General features: G+C 49.5%; 1 pseudogene; it reads left to right on the plus strand.

Moving 5' to 3' along the window:
* Positions 1 to 2,614: 2,614 nt before the first annotated feature.
* On the plus strand, positions 2,615 to 3,580 carry LOC140192270 (cytosolic iron-sulfur assembly component 2A pseudogene; annotated as a pseudogene).
* Positions 3,581 to 21,023: the final 17,443 nt, after the last annotated feature.

Genomic DNA, 21,023 nt, shown 5'->3' on the forward strand with positions numbered 1-21,023 from the left:
GTCTGATCCACACCTCAGAAACATTCACACACAGGTTCCTCACCTCCTCAGAAACTCTCATACACAGGTCTGTCACCTCTTCAGAAACACTCACACACAGGTCTGTCACCTCCTCAGAAACACTCACACACAGGTCTGATTCACACCTCAGAAACACTCACACACAGGTCTGATCCACACCTCAAAAACACTCACACACAGGTCTGATCCACACCTCAGACACACTCACACACAGGTCTGTCACTTCCTCAGAAACGCTCACACACAGGTCTGATCCACTCCTCAGAAACACTCACACACAGATCAGTTCTCTCCTCAGAAACCCTCACACACTCATCTGTCAGCTCCTCAGAAGCACTCACACACAGGTCTGATCCACTCCTCAGAAACACTCACTCACAGATCCCACACCTCCTCAGAAACACTCACACACAGGGCTGTCACCTCCTCGGAAACACTCAGACACAGGTCTGATCCACAGCTCAAAAACACTCACACACAGTTCTGTCACCTCCTCAAAAACACTCACACACAGGTCTGATCCACTCCTCAGAAACACTCACACACAGGTTTGATCCACACCTCAGAAACTCTCACACACAGGTCTGTCACCTCCTCAGAAACACTCATACACAGGTCTGATGCACTCCTCAGAAACACTCACACACAGGTTCCTCACCTCCTCAGAAACACTCATACACAGGTCTGTCTCCTCTTCAGAAACAGTCCCACACAGGTCTGTCACCTCCTCAGAAACACTCACACACAGGTCTGATCCACTCCTCAGAAACCCTCGCATACAGGTCTGATCCACACCTCAGAAACACTCACACACAGGTCTAATCAACACCTCAGAAACACGCACACACAGGTCCAATCAACACCTCAGAAACACTCACACACATGTCTGTTACCTCCTCAGAAACACTAACACACAGGTCTGATCCAAACCTCAGAAACACTCCCACACAGTTCTGTCACCTCCTCCGAAACACTCACTCACAGGTCTGTCACCTCCTCAGAAACACTCACACACTGATCCAGCCACTCCTCAGAAACACTCACACACGGGTCTGTCACCTCCTCAGAAACACTCACACACAGTTCTGATCCACTCCTCAGAAACACTCACACGCAGATCTGATCCACACCTCAGAAACTCTCACACACTGGTCTGTCACCTCCTCAGAAACACTCACACACAGGTCTGATCCACTCCTCAGAAACACTCACACACAGGTTCCTCACCTCCTCAGAAACACTCATACACAGGTCTGTCACCTCTTCAGAAACACTCACACACAGGTCTGATCCACACCTCAGAAACACTCACACACAGGTCTGATCCACACCTCAGAAACACTCAGACACAGATCTGTTCTCTCCTCAGAAACTCTCACACACTCATCTGTCAGCTCCTCAGAAGCACTCACACACAGGTCTGATCCACTCCTCAGAAACCCTCGCATACAGGTCTGATCCACACCTCAGAAACACTCACACGCAGGTCTAATCAACACCTCAGAAACACTCACACACATGTCTGTTACCTCCTCAGAAACACTCACACACAGGTCTGATCCACACCTCAGAAACATTCACACACAGGTCTGATCCACACCTCAGAAACACTCACACACAAGTCTGTCTCCTCCTCAGAAACACTCACACACAGGTCTGTCACCTCCTCAGAAACACTCACACACAGGTCTGATCCACACCTCAGAAACACTCACACAGAGGTCTGATCCACACCTCAGAAACACTCACACACAGGTCTGTCAATTCCTCAGAAACACTCACACACAGGTCTGATCCACTCCTCAGAAACACTCACACGCAGATCTGTTCTCTCCTCAGAAACCCTCACACACTCGTCTGTCAGCTCCTCAGAAGCACTCACACACAGGTCTGATCCACTCCTCAGAAACACTCACACACAGGTCCCTCACCTCCTCAGAGACACTCACACACAGGTCTGATGCACACATCAGAAACACTCACACACAGGTCTGATCCACACCTCAAAAACACTCACACACAGGTCTGTTCTCTGCTCAGAAACTCTCACACACTCATCTGTCAGCTCTTCAGAAGCACTCACACACAGTTCTGATCCACTCCTAAGAAACCCTCGCATACAGGTCTGATCCACACCTCAGAAACACTCACACACAGGTCTAATCAACACCTCAGAAACACTCACACACATGTCTGTTACCTCCTCAGAAACACTCACACACAGGTCTGATCCACTCCTCAGAAACATTCACACACAGGTCTGATCCACACCTCAGAAACACTCATACACGGGTCTGTCACCTCCTCCGAAACACTCATTCACAGGTCTGTCACCTCCTCAGAAACACTCACACACAGGTCTGTCAGCTCCTCAGAAACACTCAGACACTGGTCTGTCTCCTCCTGAGAAACACTCACACACAGGTCTGATCCACACCTCAGAAACACTCACACACAGGTTCCTCACGTCCTCAGAAACACTCGTACACAGGTCTGTCACCTCTTCAGAAACACTCACACACAGGTCTGTCACCTCCTCAGAAACACTCACACGCAGGTCTGATCCACACCTCAGAAACTCTCACACACAGAGGAATGGAGATAGTCTCTGGGCTCGCGTCCTATGCCCTGGCAAAGTTCCTCCTTCTTTCGCGGCTGTCGGTTAAAGAAGATGCGGAAAAAATCAGGAAAATGGAAGAGAAAACGCTAGAAGTCTATGACATTATTCGTACAATTCGTGACCCAGAAAAGCCAAACACCCTGGAGGAGTTGGACGTGGTCACTGAAGAGTGTATCGATGTGAAATTACTCGCTGATGACGAATATCTCATCATTATTCGATTCACACCGACCGTCCCTCACTGCTCTTTAGCCACTCTGATTGGTCTCTGTCTACGGGTCAAGTTACAACGATGTTTACCTTTTAAACACAAGTTAGAGATCTACATTGCTGAGGGGTCTCACACCACCGAGGAAGATATTAACAAGCAGATCAACGATAAGGAACGTGTGGCAGCAGCTATGGAGAACCCAAATTTGCGGGAGATTGTGGAGCAGTGCGTTGTGGAGCCCGATGACTAACGACCCCCGGGCCTGCAGGAGATGGGACTCTGGCACCAGGACTGCCTGTCTGAAATAGGACACGCAGGGATCGCCTCCACTCTGTGCAATGAACAATAATAATAATGCGGTGGCAATCATTTATAGAAACACACCCTTGTTGTATATGCTGAGATTACTCTGTTACTTCTATCGTTTTACGCTGAGAATTTCGCTCTGAACAAGAGTCTTTTTAATATATCGTCACAGGACTTGAAGCATGAAAAAATAACCAGCAGTACTTCAGAATTTTACTCTGAATTGCTTTAGTATCCAATTGTTAAAACATTATTCTTAAGGAGAGCACAAAAGATAACACTGAGGAATGGTGACTACTGATCCCAATTGTGGTGGTCCCTGTCTGTGAGAGAGGGAAGGTATCTGTGGAAACTGAAAAAGATCAGAATTGTTGTATACATGCAATTCCTGTACTGTGATTTTTGAAAAATAAAATGTGTTCCTTGTAAAAAAAAAAAAAAGGTCTGTCACCTCCTCAGAGACACTCACACACAGGTCTGATGCACACCTCAGAAACACTCACACACAGGTCTGATCCACACCTCAAAAACACTCACACACAGGTCTGTTCTCTGCTCAGAAACTCTCACACACTCATCTGTCAGCTGCTCAGAAGCACTCACACACAGGTCTGATCCACTCCTAAGAAACCCTCGCATACAGGTCTGATCCACACCTCAGAAACACTCACACACATGTCTGTTACCTCCTCAGAAACACTCACACACAGGTCTGAACCACTCCTCAGAAACATTCACACACAGGTCTGATCCACACCTCAGAAACACTCATACACGGGTCTGTCACCTCCTCCGAAACACTCATTCACAGGTCTGTCACCTCCTCAGAAACACTCACACACAGGTCTGTCAGCTCCTCAGAAACACTCAGACACTGGTCTGTCTCCTCCTGAGAAACACTCACACACAGGTCTGATCCACACCTCAGAAACACTCACACACAGGTTCCTCACCTCCTCAGAAACACTCATACACAGGTCTGTCACCTCTTCAGAAACACTCACACACAGGTCTGTCACCTCCTGAGAAACACTCACACGCAGGTCTGATCCACACCTCAGAAACTCTCACACACAGATCAGATCCACACCTCAGAAACACTCACACACAGGTCTGATCCACACCTCAGAAACACGCACACACAGGTCTGTCACTTCCTCAGAAACGCTCACACACAGGTCTGATCCACTCCTCAGAAACACTCACACACAGGTCCCTCACCTCCTCAGAAACACTCACACACAGGGCTGTCACCTCCTCAGAAACACTCAGACACAGGTCTGATCCACAGCTCAAAAACACTCACACAGAGTTCTGTCACCTCCTCAGAAACACTCACACACAGGTCTGATCCACTCCTCAGAAACACTCACACACAGTTCTGATGCACACCTCAGAAACACTCACACAGGTCTGTCACCTCCTCAGAAACACTCACACACTGATCCATCCACTCCTCATAAACACTCACACACAGGTCTGTCACCTCCTCAGAAACACTCACTCACAGGTCTGTCACCTGCTCAGAAACACTCACACACAGGTCTGTCACCTCCTCAGAAACACTCAGACACTTGTCTGTCTCCTCCTCAGAAACACTGACACACAGGTCTGATCCACACCTCAGAAACACTCACACACAGGTCTGTCACCTCCTCAGAAACACTCACACACAGGTCTGATCCACTCCTCAGAAACACTCACACGCAGATCTGATCCACACCTCAGAAACTCTCACACACTGGTCTGTCACCTCCTCAGAAACACTCACACACAGGTCTGATCCACTCCTCAGAAACACTCACACACAGGTTCCTCACCTCCTCAGAAACACTCATACACAGGTCTGTCACCTCTTCAGAAACACTCACACACAGGTCTGATCCACACCTCAGAAACACTCACACACAGGTCTGATCCACACCTCAGAAACACTCAGACACAGATCTGTTCTCTCCTCAGAAACTCTCACACACTCATCTGTCAGCTCCTCAGAAGCACTCACACACAGGTCTGTTCCACTCCTCAGAAACCCTCGCATACAGGTCTGATCCACACCTCAGAAACACTCACACGCAGGTCTAATCAACACCTCAGAAGCGTTCACACACATGTCTGTTGCCTCCTCAGAAACACTCACACACAGGTCTGATCCACATCTCAGAAACATTCACACACAGGTCTGATCCACACCTCAGAAACACTCACACACAGGTCTGTCACCTCCTCCGAAACACTCACTCACAGGTCTGTCACCTCCTCAGAAACACTCACACACAGGTCTGTCACCTCCTCAGAAACACTCAGACACTGGTCTGTCTCCTCCTCAGAAACACTCACACACAGGTCTGCTCCACTCCTCAGAAACACTGACACACAGGTCCCTCACCTCCTCAGAAACACTCACACACAGGGCTGTCACCTCCTCAGAAACACTCACTCACAGGTCTGATCCACTCCTAAGAAACACTCACACACAGATCTGATGCACACCTCAGAAACACTCACACAGGTCTGTCACCTCCTCAGAAACACTCACACACTGATCCATCCACTCCTCAGAAACACTCACACACAGGTCTGTCACCTCCTCAGAAACACTCACACACAGGTCTGATCCACACCTCAGAAACACTCTCACACAGGTCTGTCACCTCCTCAGAAACACTCACACACAGGTCTGATCCACACCTCAGAAACACTCACACACAGGTCTGTCACCTCCTCAGAAACACTCACACACAGGTCTGATCCACACCTCAGAAACATTCACACACAGATCTGTTCTCTCCTCAGAAACTCTCACAGACTCATCTGTCAGCTCCTCAGAAGCACTCACACACAGGTCTGATCCACTCCTCAGAAACCCTCGCATACAGGTCTGATCCACACCTCAGAAACACTCACACACAGGTCTAATCAACACCTCAGAAACACTCACACAAATGTCTGTTACCTCCTCAGAAACACTCACACACAGGTCTGATCCACACCTCAGAAACATTCACACACATGTCTGATCCACACCTCAGAAACACTCACACACAGTTCTGTCACCTCCTCCGAAACAATCACTCACAGGTCTGTCACCTCCTCAGAAACACTCACACACAGGTCTGTCACCTCCTCAGAAACACACAGACACTGGTCTGTCTGCTCCTGAGAAACAATCACACACAGGTCTGATCCACACCTCAGACACACTCACACACAGGTCTGTCACTTCCTCAGAAACTCCAACACACAGGTCTGATCCACTCCTCAGAAACACTCACACACAGATCTGTTCTCTCCTCAGAAACCCTCACACACTCATCTGTCAGCACCTCAGAAGCGCTCACACACAGGTCTCATCCACTCCTCAGAAACACTCACACATAGATCCCTCACCTCCTCAGAAACACCCACACACAGGGCTGTCACCTCCTCAGAAACACTCAGACACAGGTCTGATCCAAAGCTCAAAAACACTCACACACAGTTCTGTCACGTCCTCAGAAACACTCACACACATGTCTGTTACCTCCTCAGAAACACTCACACACAGGTCTGATCCACACCTCAGAAACATTCACACACAGGTCTGATCCACAGCTCAGAAACACTCACTCACAGTTCTGTCACCTACTCCGAAACACTCACTCGCAGGTCTGTCACCTCCTCAGAAACACTCACACACAGGTCTGTCACCTCCTCAGAAACACTCAGACACTGGTCTGTCTGCTCCTGAAAAACACTCACACACAGGTCTGATCCACACCTCAGAAACACTCACACACAGGTTCCTCACCTCCTCAGAAACTCTCATACACAGGTCTGTCACCTCTTCAGAAACACTCACACACAGGTCTGTCACCTCCTCAGAAACACTCACACACAGGTCTGATCCACACCTCAGAAACACTCACACATAGGTCTGATCCACACCTCAAAAGCACTCACACAAAGGTCTGATCCACACCTCAGACACACTCACACACAGGTCTGTCACTTCCTCAGAAACGCTCACACACAGGTCTGATCCACTCCTCAGAAACACTGACACACAGATCTGTTCTCTCCTCAGAAACCCTCACACACTCATCTGTCAGCTCCTCAGAAGCACTCACACACAGGTCTGATCCACTCCACAGAAACACTCACACACAGATCCCTCACCTCCTCAGAAACACTCACACACAGGGCTGTCACCTCCTCAGAAACACTCAGACACAGGTCTGATCCACAGCTCAAAAACACTCACACACAGTTCTGTCACTTCCTCAGAAACACTCACACACAGGTCTAATCCACTCCTCAGAAACACTCACACACAGGTTTGATCCACACCTCAGAAACTCTCACACACAGGTCTGTCACCTCCTCAGAAACACTCACACACAGGTCTGATCCACTCCTCAGAAACACTCACACACAGGTTCCTCACCTCCTCAGAAACACTCATACACAGGTCTGTCAGCTCTTCAGAAACACTCACACACAGGTGTGTCACCTCCTCAGAAACACGCACACACAGGTCTGATCCACTCCTCAGAAACCCTCGCATACAGGTCTGATCCACACCTCAGAAACACTCACACACAGGTCTAATCAACACCTCAGAAACACTCACACACAGGTCTGTCACCTCCTCAGAAACACTCACACACAGGTCTGATCCACTCCTCAGAAACCCTCGCATACAGGTCTGATCCACACCTCAGAAACACTCACACACATGTCTGTTACCTCCTCAGAAACACTCACACACAGGTCTGATCCACACCTCAGAAACATTCACACAGAGGTCTGATCCACACCTCAGAAACACTCACACACAGTTCTGTCACCTCCTCCGAAACACTCACTCACAGGTCTGTCACATCCTCAGAAACACTCACACACAAGGCTGTCACCTCCTCAGAAACACTCAGACACTGGTCTGTCTGCTCCTGAGAAACACTCACACACAGGTCTGATCCACACCTCAGAAACACTCACACACAGGTTCCTCACCTCCTCAGAAACTCTCATACACAGGTCTGTCACCTCTTCAGAAACACTCACACACAGGTCTGTCACCTCCTCAGAAACACTCACACACAGGTCTGATCCACACCTCAGAAACACTCACACATAGGTCTGATCCACACCTCAAAAGCACTCACACACAGGTCTGATCCACACCTCAGACACACTCACACACAGGTCTGTCACTTCCTCAGAAACGCTCACACACAGGTCTGATCCACTCCTCAGAAACACTGACACACAGATCTGTTCTCTCCTCAGAAACCCTCACACACTCATCTGTCAGCTCCTCAGAAGCACTCACACACAGGTCTGATCCACTCCACAGAAACACTCACACACAGATCCCTCACCTCCTCAGAAACACTCACACACAGGGCTGTCACCTCCTCAGAAACACTCAGACACAGGTCTGATCCACAGCTCAAAAACACTCACACACAGTTCTGTCACTTCCTCAGAAACACTCACACACAGGTCTAATCCACTCCTCAGAAACACTCACACACAGGTTTGATCCACACCTCAGAAACTCTCACACACAGGTCTGTCACCTCCTCAGAAACACTCACACACAGGTCTGATCCACTCCTCAGAAACACTCACACACAGGTTCCTCACCTCCTCAGAAACACTCATACACAGGTCTGTCAGCTCTTCAGAAACACTCACACACAGGTGTGTCACCTCCTCAGAAACACGCACACACAGGTCTGATCCACTCCTCAGAAACCCTCGCATACAGGTCTGATCCACACCTCAGAAACACTCACACACAGGTCTAATCAACACCTCAGAAACACTCACACACAGGTCTGTCACCTCCTCAGAAACACTCACACACAGGTCTGATCCACTCCTCAGAAACCCTCGCATACAGATCTGATCCACACCTCAGAAACACTCACACACATGTCTGTTACCTCCTCAGAAACACTCACACACAGGTCTGATCCACACCTCAGAAACATTCACACAGAGGTCTGATCCACACCTCAGAAACACTCACACACAGTTCTGTCACCTCCTCCGAAACACTCACTCACAGGTCTGTCACATCCTCAGAAACACTCACACACAGGGCTGTCACCTCCTCAGAAACACTCAGACACTGGTCTGTCTGCTCCTGAGAAACACTCACACACAGGTCTGATCCACACCTCAGAAACACTCACACACAGGTTCTTCACCTCCTCAGAAACTCTCATACACAGGTCTGTCACCACTTCAGAAACACTCACACACAGATCCCTCACCTCCTCAGAAACACTCACACACAGGGCTGTCACCTCCTCAGAAACACTCAGACACAGGTCAGATCCACAGCTCAAAAACACTCACACACAGTTCTGTCACTTCCTCAGAAACACTCACACACAGGTCTGATCCACTCCTCAGAAACACTCACACACAGGTTTGATCCACACCTCAGAAACTCTCACACACAGGTCTGTCACCTCCTCAGAAACACTCACACACAGGTCTCATCCACACCTCAGAAACACTCACACACAGATCTCTTCCCTCCTGAGAAACTCTCACACACTGGTCTGTCACCTGCTCAGAAACACTCACACACAGGGGTGATCCACTCCTCAGAAACACTCACACACAGGTCTGATCCACACCTCAGAAACACTCACACACAGTTCAGTCACCTCCTCCGAAACACTCACTCACAGGTCTGTCACATCCTCAGAAACACTCACACACTGATCCATCCACTCCTCAGAAACACTCACACACAGGTCTGTCACCTCCTCAGAAACACTCACACACAGGTCTGATCCACACCTCAGAAACACTCACACACAGGTCTGTCACCTCCTCAGAAACACTCACACAGCGGTCTGATCCACATTTCAGAAACACTCACACACAGGTCTGTCACCTCCTCAGAAACACTCACACACAGGTCTGATCCACTCCTCAGAAACACTCACACACAGATCTGATGCACACCTCAGAAACACTCACACAGGTCTGTCACCTCCTCAGAAACACTCACACACTGATCCATCAACTCCTCAGAAACACTCACACACAGGTCTGTCACCTCCTCAGAAACACTCACACACAGGTCTGTCACCTCCTCAGAAACACTCACACACAGGTCTTATCCACACCTCAGAAACACTCACACACAGGTCTGTCACCTCCTCAGAAACACTCACACACAGGTCTGATCCACACCTCAGAAAAATTCACGCACAGTTCTGTCACCTCTTCAGAAACACTCACACACAGGTCTGTCACCTCCTCAGAAACACTCACACACAGGTCTGATCCACTCCTCAGAAACCCTCGCATACAGGTCTGATCCACACCTCAGAAACACTCACACACAGGTCTAATCAACACCTCAGAAACACTCACACACAGGTCTGATCCACACCTCACAAACACTCACACACAGTTCGGTCACCTCCTCCGAAACACTCACTCACAGGTCTGTCACCTCCTCAGAAACACTCACACACAGGTCTGTCACCTCCACAGAAACACTCAGACACTGGTCTGTCAGCTCCTGAGAAACACTCACACACAGGTCTGATCCACACCTCAGAAACACTCACACACAGTTCAGTCACCTCCTCCGAAACACTCACTCACAGGTCTGTCACATCCTCAGAAACACTCACACACTGATCCATCCACTCCTCAGAAACACTCACACACAGGTCTGTCACCTCCTCAGAAACACTCACACACAGGTCTGATCCACACCTCAGAAACACTCACACACAGGTCTGTCACCTCCTCAGAAACACTCACACAGCGGTCTGATCCACATTTCAGAAACACTCACACACAGGTCTGTCACCTCCTCAGAAACACTCACACACAGGTCTGATCCACTCCTCAGAAACACTCACACACAGATCTGATGCACACCTCAGAAACACTCACACAGGTCTGTCACCTCCTCAGAAACACTCACACACTGAACCATCCACTCCTCAGAAACACTCACACACAGGTCTGTCACCTCCTCAGAAACACTCACACACAGGTCTGTCACCTCCTCAGAAACACTCACACACAGGTCTTATCCACACCTCAGAAACACTCACACACAGGTCTGTCACCTCCTCAGAAACACTCACACACAGGTCTGATCCACACCTCTGAAAAATTCACACACAGTTCTGTCACCTCTTCAGAAACACTCACACACAGGTCTGTCACCTCCTCAGAAACACTCACACACAGGTCTGATCTACTCCTCAGAAACCCTCGCATACAGGTCTGATCCACACCTCAGAAACACTCACACACAGGTCTAATCAACACCTCAGAAACACTCACACACAGGTCTGATCCACACCTCACAAACACTCACACACAGTTCGGTCACCTCCTCCGAAACACTAACTCACAGGTCTGTCACCTCCTCAGAAACACTCACACACAGGTCTGATCCACACCTCAGAAACATTCACACACAGGTTCCTCACCTCCTCAGAAACTCTCATACACAGGTCTGTCACCTCTTCAGAAACACTCACACACAGGTCTGTCACCTCCTCAGAAACACTCACACACAGGTCTGATTCACACCTCAGAAACACTCACACACAGGTCTGATCCACACCTCAAAAACACTCACACACAGGTCTGATCCACACCTCAGACACACTCACACACAGGTCTGTCACTTCCTCAGAAACGCTCACACACAGGTCTGATCCACTCCTCAGAAACACTCACACACAGATCAGTTCTCCCCTCAGAAACCCTCACACACTCATCTGTCAGCTCCTCAGAAGCACTCACACACAGGTCTGATCCACTCCTCAGAAACACTCACTCACAGATCCCACACCTCCTCAGAAACACTCACACACAGGGCTGTCACCTCCTCGGAAACACTCAGACACAGGTCTGATCCACAGCTCAAAAACACTCACACACAGTTCTGTCACCTCCTCAAAAACACTCACACACAGGTCTGATCCACTCCTCAGAAACACTCACACACAGGTTTGATCCACACCTCAGAAACTCTCACACACAGGTCTGTCACCTCCTCAGAAACACTCATACACAGGTCTGATGCACTCCTCAGAAACACTCACACACAGGTTCCTCACCTCCTCAGAAACACTCATACACAGGTCTGTCTCCTCTTCAGAAACAGTCCCACACAGGTCTGTCACCTCCTCAGAAACACTCACACACAGGTCTGATCCACTCCTCAGAAACCCTCGCATACAGGTCTGATCCACACCTCAGAAACACTCACACACAGGTCTAATCAACACCTCAGAAACACGCACACACAGGTCCAATCAACACCTCAGAAACACTCACACACATGTCTGTTACCTCCTCAGAAACACTAACACACAGGTCTGATCCGAACCTCAGAAACACTCCCACACAGTTCTGTCACCTCCTCCGAAACACTCACTCACAGGTCTGTCACCTCCTCAGAAACACTCACACACTGATCCAGCCACTCCTCAGAAACACTCACACACGGGTCTGTCACCTCCTCAGAAACACTCACACACAGGTCTGATCCACTCCTCAGAAACACTCACACGCAGATCTGATCCACACCTCAGAAACTCTCACACACTGGTCTGTCACCTCCTCAGAAACACTCACACACAGGTCTGATCCACTCCTCAGAAACACTCACACACAGGTTCCTCACCTCCTCAGAAACACTCATACACAGGTCTGTCACCTCTTCAGAAACACTCACACACAGGTCTGATCCACACCTCAGAAACACTCACACACAGGTCTGATCCACACCTCAGAAACACTCAGACACAGATCTGTTCTCTCCTCAGAAACTCTCACACACTCATCTGTCAGCTCCTCAGAAGCACTCACACACAGGTCTGATCCACTCCTCAGAAACCCTCGCATACAGGTCTGATCCACACCTCAGAAACACTCACACGCAGGTCTAATCAACACCTCAGAAACACTCACACACATGTCTGTTACCTCCTCAGAAACACTCACACACAGGTCTGATCCACACCTCAGAAACATTCACACACAGGTCTGATCCACACCTCAGAAACACTCACACACAAGTCTGTCTCCTCCTCAGAAACACTCACACACAGGTCTGTCACCTCCTCAGAAACACTCACACACAGGTCTGATCCACACCTCAGAAACACTCACACAGAGGTCTGATCCACACCTCAGAAACACTCACACACAGGTCTGTCAATTCCTCAGAAACACTCACACACAGATCTGTTCTCTCCTCAGAAACCCTCACACACTCGTCTGTCAGCTCCTCAGAAGCACTCACGCACAGGTCTGATCCACTCCTCAGAAACCCTCACACACAGGTCCCTCACCTCCTCAGAAACACTCAGACACAGGGCTGTCACCTCCTCAGAAACACTCAGACACAGGTCTGATCCACAGCTCAAAAACACTCACACAGAGTTCTGTCACCTCCACAGAAACACTCACACACAGGTCTGATCCACTCCTCAGAAACACTCACACACAGGTCCCTCACCTCCTCAGAAACACTCACACACAGGGCTGTCACCTCCTCAGAAACACTCAGACACAGGTCTGATCCACAGCTCAAAAACACTCACACAGAGTTCTGTCACCTCCACAGAAACACTCACACACAGGTCTGATCCACTCCTCAGAAACACTCACACACAGTTCTGATGCACACCTCAGAAACACTCACACAGGTCTGTCACCTCCTCAGAAACACTCACACACTGATCCATCCACTCCTCATAAACACTCACACACAGGTCTGTCACCTCCTCAGAAACACTCACTCACAGGTCTGTCACCTGCTCAGAAACACTCACACACAGGTCTGTCACCTCCTCAGAAACACTCAGACACTTGTCTGTCTCCTCCTCAGAAACACTGACAAACAGGTCTGATCCACACCTCAGAAACACTCACACACAGGTCTGTCACCTCCTCAGAAACACTCACACACAGGTCTGATCCACTCCTCAGAAACACTCACACGCAGATCTGATCCACACCTCAGAAACTCTCACACACTGGTCTGTCACCTCCTCAGAAACACTCACACACAGGTCTGATCCACTCCTCAGAAACACTCACACACAGGGCTGATCCACTCCTCAGAAACACTCACACACAGGTCCCTCACCTCCTCAGAAACACTCACACACAGGGCTGTCACCTCCTCAGAAACACTCAGACACAGGTCTGATCCACAGCTCAAAAACACTCACACAGAGTTCTGTCACCTCCACAGAAACACTCACACACAGGTCTGATCCACTCCTCAGAAACACTCACACACAGTTCTGATGCACACCTCAGAAACACTCACACAGGCCTGTCACCTCCTCAGAAACACTCACACACTGATCCATCCACTCCTCATAAACACTCACACACAGGTCTGTCACCTCCTCAGAAACACTCACTCACAGGTCTGTCACCTGCTCAGAAACACTCACACACAGGTCTGTCACCTCCTCAGAAACACTCAGACACTTGTCTGTCTCCTCCTCAGAAACACTGACAAACAGGTCTGATCCACACCTCAGAAACACTCACACACAGGTCTGTCACCTCCTCAGAAACACTCACACACAGGTCTGATCCACACCTCAGAAACACTCACACGCAGATCTGATCCACACCTCAGAAACTCTCACACACTGGTCTGTCACCTCCTCAGAAACACTCACACACAGGTCTGATCCACTCCTCAGAAACACTCACACACAGGTTCCTCACCTCCTCAGAAACACTCATACACAGGTCTGTCACCTCTTCAGAAACACTCACACACAGGTCTGATCCACACCTCAGAAACACTCACACACAGGTCTGATCCACACCTCAGAAACACTCACACACAGATCAGATCCACACCTCAGAAACGCTCACACACAGGTCTGTAACTTCCTGAGAAACGCTCACACACAGGTCTGATCCACTCCTCAGAAACACTCACACACAGGTCCCTCACCTCCTCAGAAACACTCACACACAGGGCTGTCACCTCCTCAGAAACACTCAGACACAGGTCTGATCCACAGCTCAAAAACACTCACACAGAGTTCTGTCACCTCCACAGAAACACTCACACACAGGTCTGATCCACTCCTCAGAAACACTCACACACAGTTCTGATGCACACCTCAGAAACACTCACACAGGTCTGTCACCTCCTCAGAAACACTCACACACTGATCCATCCACTCCTCATAAACACTCACACACAGGTCTGTCACCTCCTCAGAAACACTCACTCACAGGTCTGTCACCTGCTCAGAAACACTCACACACAGGTCTGTCACCTCCTCAGAAACACTCAGACACTTGTCTGTCTCCTCCTCAGAAACACTGACAAACAGGTCTGATCCACACCTCAGAAACACTCACACACAGGTCTGTCACCTCCTCAGAAACACTCACACACAGGTCTGATCCACTCCTCAGAAACACTCACACGCAGATCTGATCCACACCTCAGAAACTCTCACACACTGGTCTGTCACCTCCTCAGAAACACTCACACACAGGTCTGATCCACTCCTCAGAAACACTCACACACAGGTTCCTCACCTCCTCAGAAACACTCGTACACAGGTCTGTCACCTCTTCAGAAACACTCACACACAGGTCTGATCCACACCTCAGAAACACTCACACACAGGTCTGATCCACACCTCAGAAACACTCAGACACAGATCTGTTCTCTCCTCAGAAACTCTCACACACTCATCTGTCAGCTCCTCAGAAGCACTCACACACAGGTCTGATCCACTCCTCAGAAACCCTCGCATACAGGTCTGATCCACACCTCAGAAACACTCACACGCAGGTCTAATCAACACCTCAGAAACACTCACACACATGTCTGTTACCTCCTCAGAAACACTCACACACAGGTCTGATCCACACCTCAGAAACATTCACACACAGGTCTGATCCACACCTCAGAAACACTCACACACAAGTCTGTCTCCTCCTCAGAAACACTCACACACAGGTCTGTCACCTCCTCAGAAACACTCACACACAGGTCTGATCCACACCTCAGAAACACTCACACAGAGGTCTGATCCACACCTCAGAAACACTCACACACAGGTCTGTCAATTCCTCAGAAACACTCACACACAGATCTGTTCTCTCCTCAGAAACCCTCACGCACTCGTCTGTCAGCTCCTCAGAAACCCTCACACACAGGTCCCTCACCTCCTCAGAAACACTCAGACACAGGTCTGATCCACACCTCAGAAACACTGACACACATGTCTGATCCACTCCTCAGAAACACTCACACACAGGTCCCTCACCTCCTCAGAAACACTCACACACAGGTCCGATCCACTCCTCAGAAACACTCACACACAGGTCCCTCACCTCCTCAGAAACACTCACACACAGGGCTGTCACCTCCTCAGAAACACTCAGACACAGGTCTGATCCACAGCTCAAAAACACTCACACACAGTTCTGTCACCTCCTCAGATACACTCACACACAGGTCTGATCCACTCCTCAGAAACACTCACACACAGATCTGATGCACACCTCAGAAACACTCACACAGGTCTGTCACCTCCTCAGAAGCACTCACACACTGATCCATCCACTCCTCAGAAACACTCACACACAGGTCTGTCACCTCCTCAGAAACACTCAGACACTGGTCTGTCTGCTCCTGAGAAACACTCACACACAGGTCTGATCCACACCTCAGAAACACTCACACACAGGTTTTCACCTCCTCAGAAACTCTCATACACAGGTCTGCCACCTCTTTAGAAACACTCACACACAGGTCTGTCACCTCCTCAGAAACACTCACACACAGGTCTGATCCACACCTCAGAAACACTCACACACAGGTCTGATCCACACCTCAAAAACACTCACACACAGGTCTGTTCTCTCCTCAGAAACTCTCACACACTCATCTGTCAGCTCCGCAGAAGCACTCACACACAGGTCTGATCCACTCCTAAGAAACCCTCGCATACAGGTCTGATCCACACCTCAGAAACACTCACACACAGGTCTAATCAACACCTCAGAAACACTCACACACATGTCTGTTACCTCCTCAGAAACACTAACACACAGGTCTGATCCACACCTCAGAAACACTCACACACAGGTCTGATCCCCACCTCAGAAACACTCACACACAGGTCTCATCCACACCTCAGAAACACTCACACACAGGTCTGATCCACACCTCAGAAATACACACACACAGGTCTGATCCACACCTCAGAAACACTCACACACAGGTCTGTCACCTCCTCAGAAACACTCACACACAGGTCGGATACACACCTCAGACACACTCACACGCACATCTGATCCACACCTCAGAAATACTCACACACAGGTCGGTCACCTCCTCAGAAACACTCAGACACAGGTCTGATCCACAGCTCAAAAACACTCACACACAGTTCTGTCACCTCCTCAGAAACACTCACACACTGATCCATCCACTCCTCAGAAACACTCACCCACAGGTCTGTCACCTCCTCAGAAACACTCACACACAGGTCTGATCCACACCTCAGAAACACTCACACACAGGTCTGATCCACACCTCAGAAACACTCACACACAGGTCTCATCCACACCTCAGAAACACTCACACACAGGTCTGATCCACACCTCAGACATACTCACACACAGGTCTGATCCACACGTCAGAAACACTCACACACAGGTCTGTCACCTACTCAGAAACACTCACACACAGGTCTGATACACACCTCAGAAACACTCACACACAGGTCTGATCCACTCCTCAGAAACACTCACACGAAGATCTGATCCACACCTCAGAAACTCTCACACACTGGTCTGTCACCTCCTCAGAAACACTCACACACAGGTCTGATCCACTCCTCAGAAACACTCACACACAGGTTCCTCACCTCCTCAGAAACACTCACACACAGATCAGATCCACACCTCAGTAACACTCACACACAGGTCTGATCCACACCTCAGAAACACTCACACACAGGTCTGATCCCCACCTCAGAAACACTCACACACAGGTCTCATCCACACCTCAGAAACACTCACACACAGGTCTGATCCACACCTCAGAAATACTCACACACAGGTCTGATCCACACCTCAGAAACACTCACGCACAGGTCTGTCACCTCCTCAGAAACACTCACACACAGGTCTGATCCACACCTCAGAAACACTCACACACAGGTCTGATCCACACCTCAGAAACACTCAGACACAGATCTGTTCTCTCCTCAGAAACTCTCACACACTCATCTGTCAGCTCCTCAGAAGCACTCACACACAGGTCTGATCCACTCCTCAGAAAACCTCGCATACAGGTCTGATCCACACCTCAGAAACACTCACACGCAGGTCTAATCAACACCTCAGAAACACTCACAAACATGTCTGTTACCTCCTCAGAAACACTCACACACAGCTCTGATCCACACCTCAGAAACATTCACACACAGGTCTGATCCACACCTCAGAAACACTCACACACAAGTCTGTCTCCAACGCAGAAACACTCACACACAGGTCTGTCACCTCCTCAGAAACACTCACACACAGGTCTGATCCACACCTCAGAAACACTCACACAGAGGTCTGATCCACACCTCAGAAACACTCACACACAGGTCTGTCAATTCCTCAGAAACACTCACACACAGATCTGTTCTCTCCTCAGAAACCCTCACACACTCGTCTGTCAGCTCCTCAGAAGCACTCACGCACAGGTCTGATCCACTCCTCAGAAACCCTCACACACAGGTCCCTCACCTCCTCAGAAACACTCAGACACAGGGCTGTCACCTCCTCAGAAACACTCAGACACAGGTCTGATCCACAGCTCAAAAACACTCACACAGAGTTCTGTCACCTCCACAGAAACACTCACACACAGGTCTGATCCACTCCTCAGAAACACTCACACACAGGTCCCTCACCTCCTCAGAAACACTCACACACAGGGCTGTCACCTCCTCAGAAACACTCAGACACAGGTCTGATCCACAGCTCAAAAACACTCACACAGAGTTCTGTCACCTCCACAGAAACACTCACACACAGGTCTGATCCACTCCTCAGAAACACTCACACACAGTTCTGATGCACACCTCAGAAACACTCACACAGGTCTGTCACCTCCTCAGAAACACTCACACACTGATCCATCCACTCCTCATAAACACTCACACACAGGTCTGTCACCTCCTCAGAAACACTCACTCACAGGTCTGTCACCTGCTCAGAAACACTCACACACAGGTCTGTCACCTCCTCAGAAACACTCAGACACTTGTCTGTCTCCTCCTCAGAAACACTGACAAACAGGTCTGATCCACACCTCAGAAACACTCACACACAGGTCTGTCACCTCCTGAGAAACACTCACACACAGGTCTGATCCACTCCTCAGAAACACTCACACGCAGATCTGATCCACACCTCAGAAACTCTCACACACTGGTCTGTCACCTCCTCAGAAACACTCACACACAGGTCTGATCCACTCCTCAGAAACACTCACACACAGGGCTGATCCACTCCTCAGAAACACTCACACACAGGTCCCTCACCTCCTCAGAAACACTCACACACAGGTCTGTCACCTACTCAGAAACACTCACACACAGGTCTGATACACACCTCAGAAACACTCACACACAGGTCTGATCCACTCCTCAGAAACACTCACACGAAGATCTGATCCACACCGCAGAAACTCTCACACACTGGTCTGTCACCTCCTCAGAAACACTCACACACAGGTCTGATCCACTCCTCAGAAACACTCACACACAGGTTCCTCACCTCCTCAGAAACACTCATACACAGGTCTGTCACCTCTTCAGAAACACTCACACACAGGTCTGATCCACACCTCAGAAACACTCACACACAGGTCTGATCCACACCTCAGAAACACTCAGACACAGATCTGTTCTCTCCTCAGAAACTCTCACACACTCATCTGTCAGCTCCTCAGAAGCACTCACACACAGGTCTGATCCACTCCTCAGAAACCCTCGCATACAGGTCTGATCCACACCTCAGAAACACTCACACGCAGGTCTAATCAACACCTCAGAAACACTCACAAACATGTCTGTTACCTCCTCAGAAACACTCACACACAGCTCTGATCCACACCTCAGAAACATTCACACACAGGTCTGATCCACACCTCAGAAACACTCACACACAAGTCTGTCTCCAACGCAGAAACACTCACACACAGGTCTGTCACCTCCTCAGAAACACTCACACACAGGTCTGATCCACACCTCAGAAACACTCACACAGAGGTCTGATCCACACCTCAGAAACACTCACACACAGGTCTGTCAATTCCTCAGAAACACTCACACACAGATCTGTTCTCTCCTCAGAAACCCTCACACACTCGTCTGTCAGCTCCTCAGAAGCACTCACGCACAGGTCTGATCCACTCCTCAGAAACCCTCACACACAGGTCCCTCACCTCCTCAGAAACACTCAGACACAGGGCTGTCACCTCCTCAGAAACACTCAGACACAGGTCTGATCCACAGCTCAAAAACACTCACACAGAGTTCTGTCACCTCCACAGAAACACTCACACACAGGTCTGATCCACTCCTCAGAAACACTCACACACAGGTCCCTCACCTCCTCAGAAACACTCACACACAGGGCTGTCACCTCCTCAGAAACACTCAGACACAGGTCTGATCCACAGCTCAAAAACACTCACACAGAGTTCTGTCACCTCCACAGAAACACTCACACACAGGTCTGATCCACTCCTCAGAAACACTCACACACAGTTCTGATGCACACCTCAGAAACACTCACACAGGTCTGTCA

Source organism: Mobula birostris, unplaced genomic scaffold (assembly GCF_030028105.1).
Source record: "Mobula birostris isolate sMobBir1 unplaced genomic scaffold, sMobBir1.hap1 scaffold_1002, whole genome shotgun sequence".
Classification (NCBI taxonomy): Eukaryota; Metazoa; Chordata; class Chondrichthyes; order Myliobatiformes; family Myliobatidae; genus Mobula; species Mobula birostris.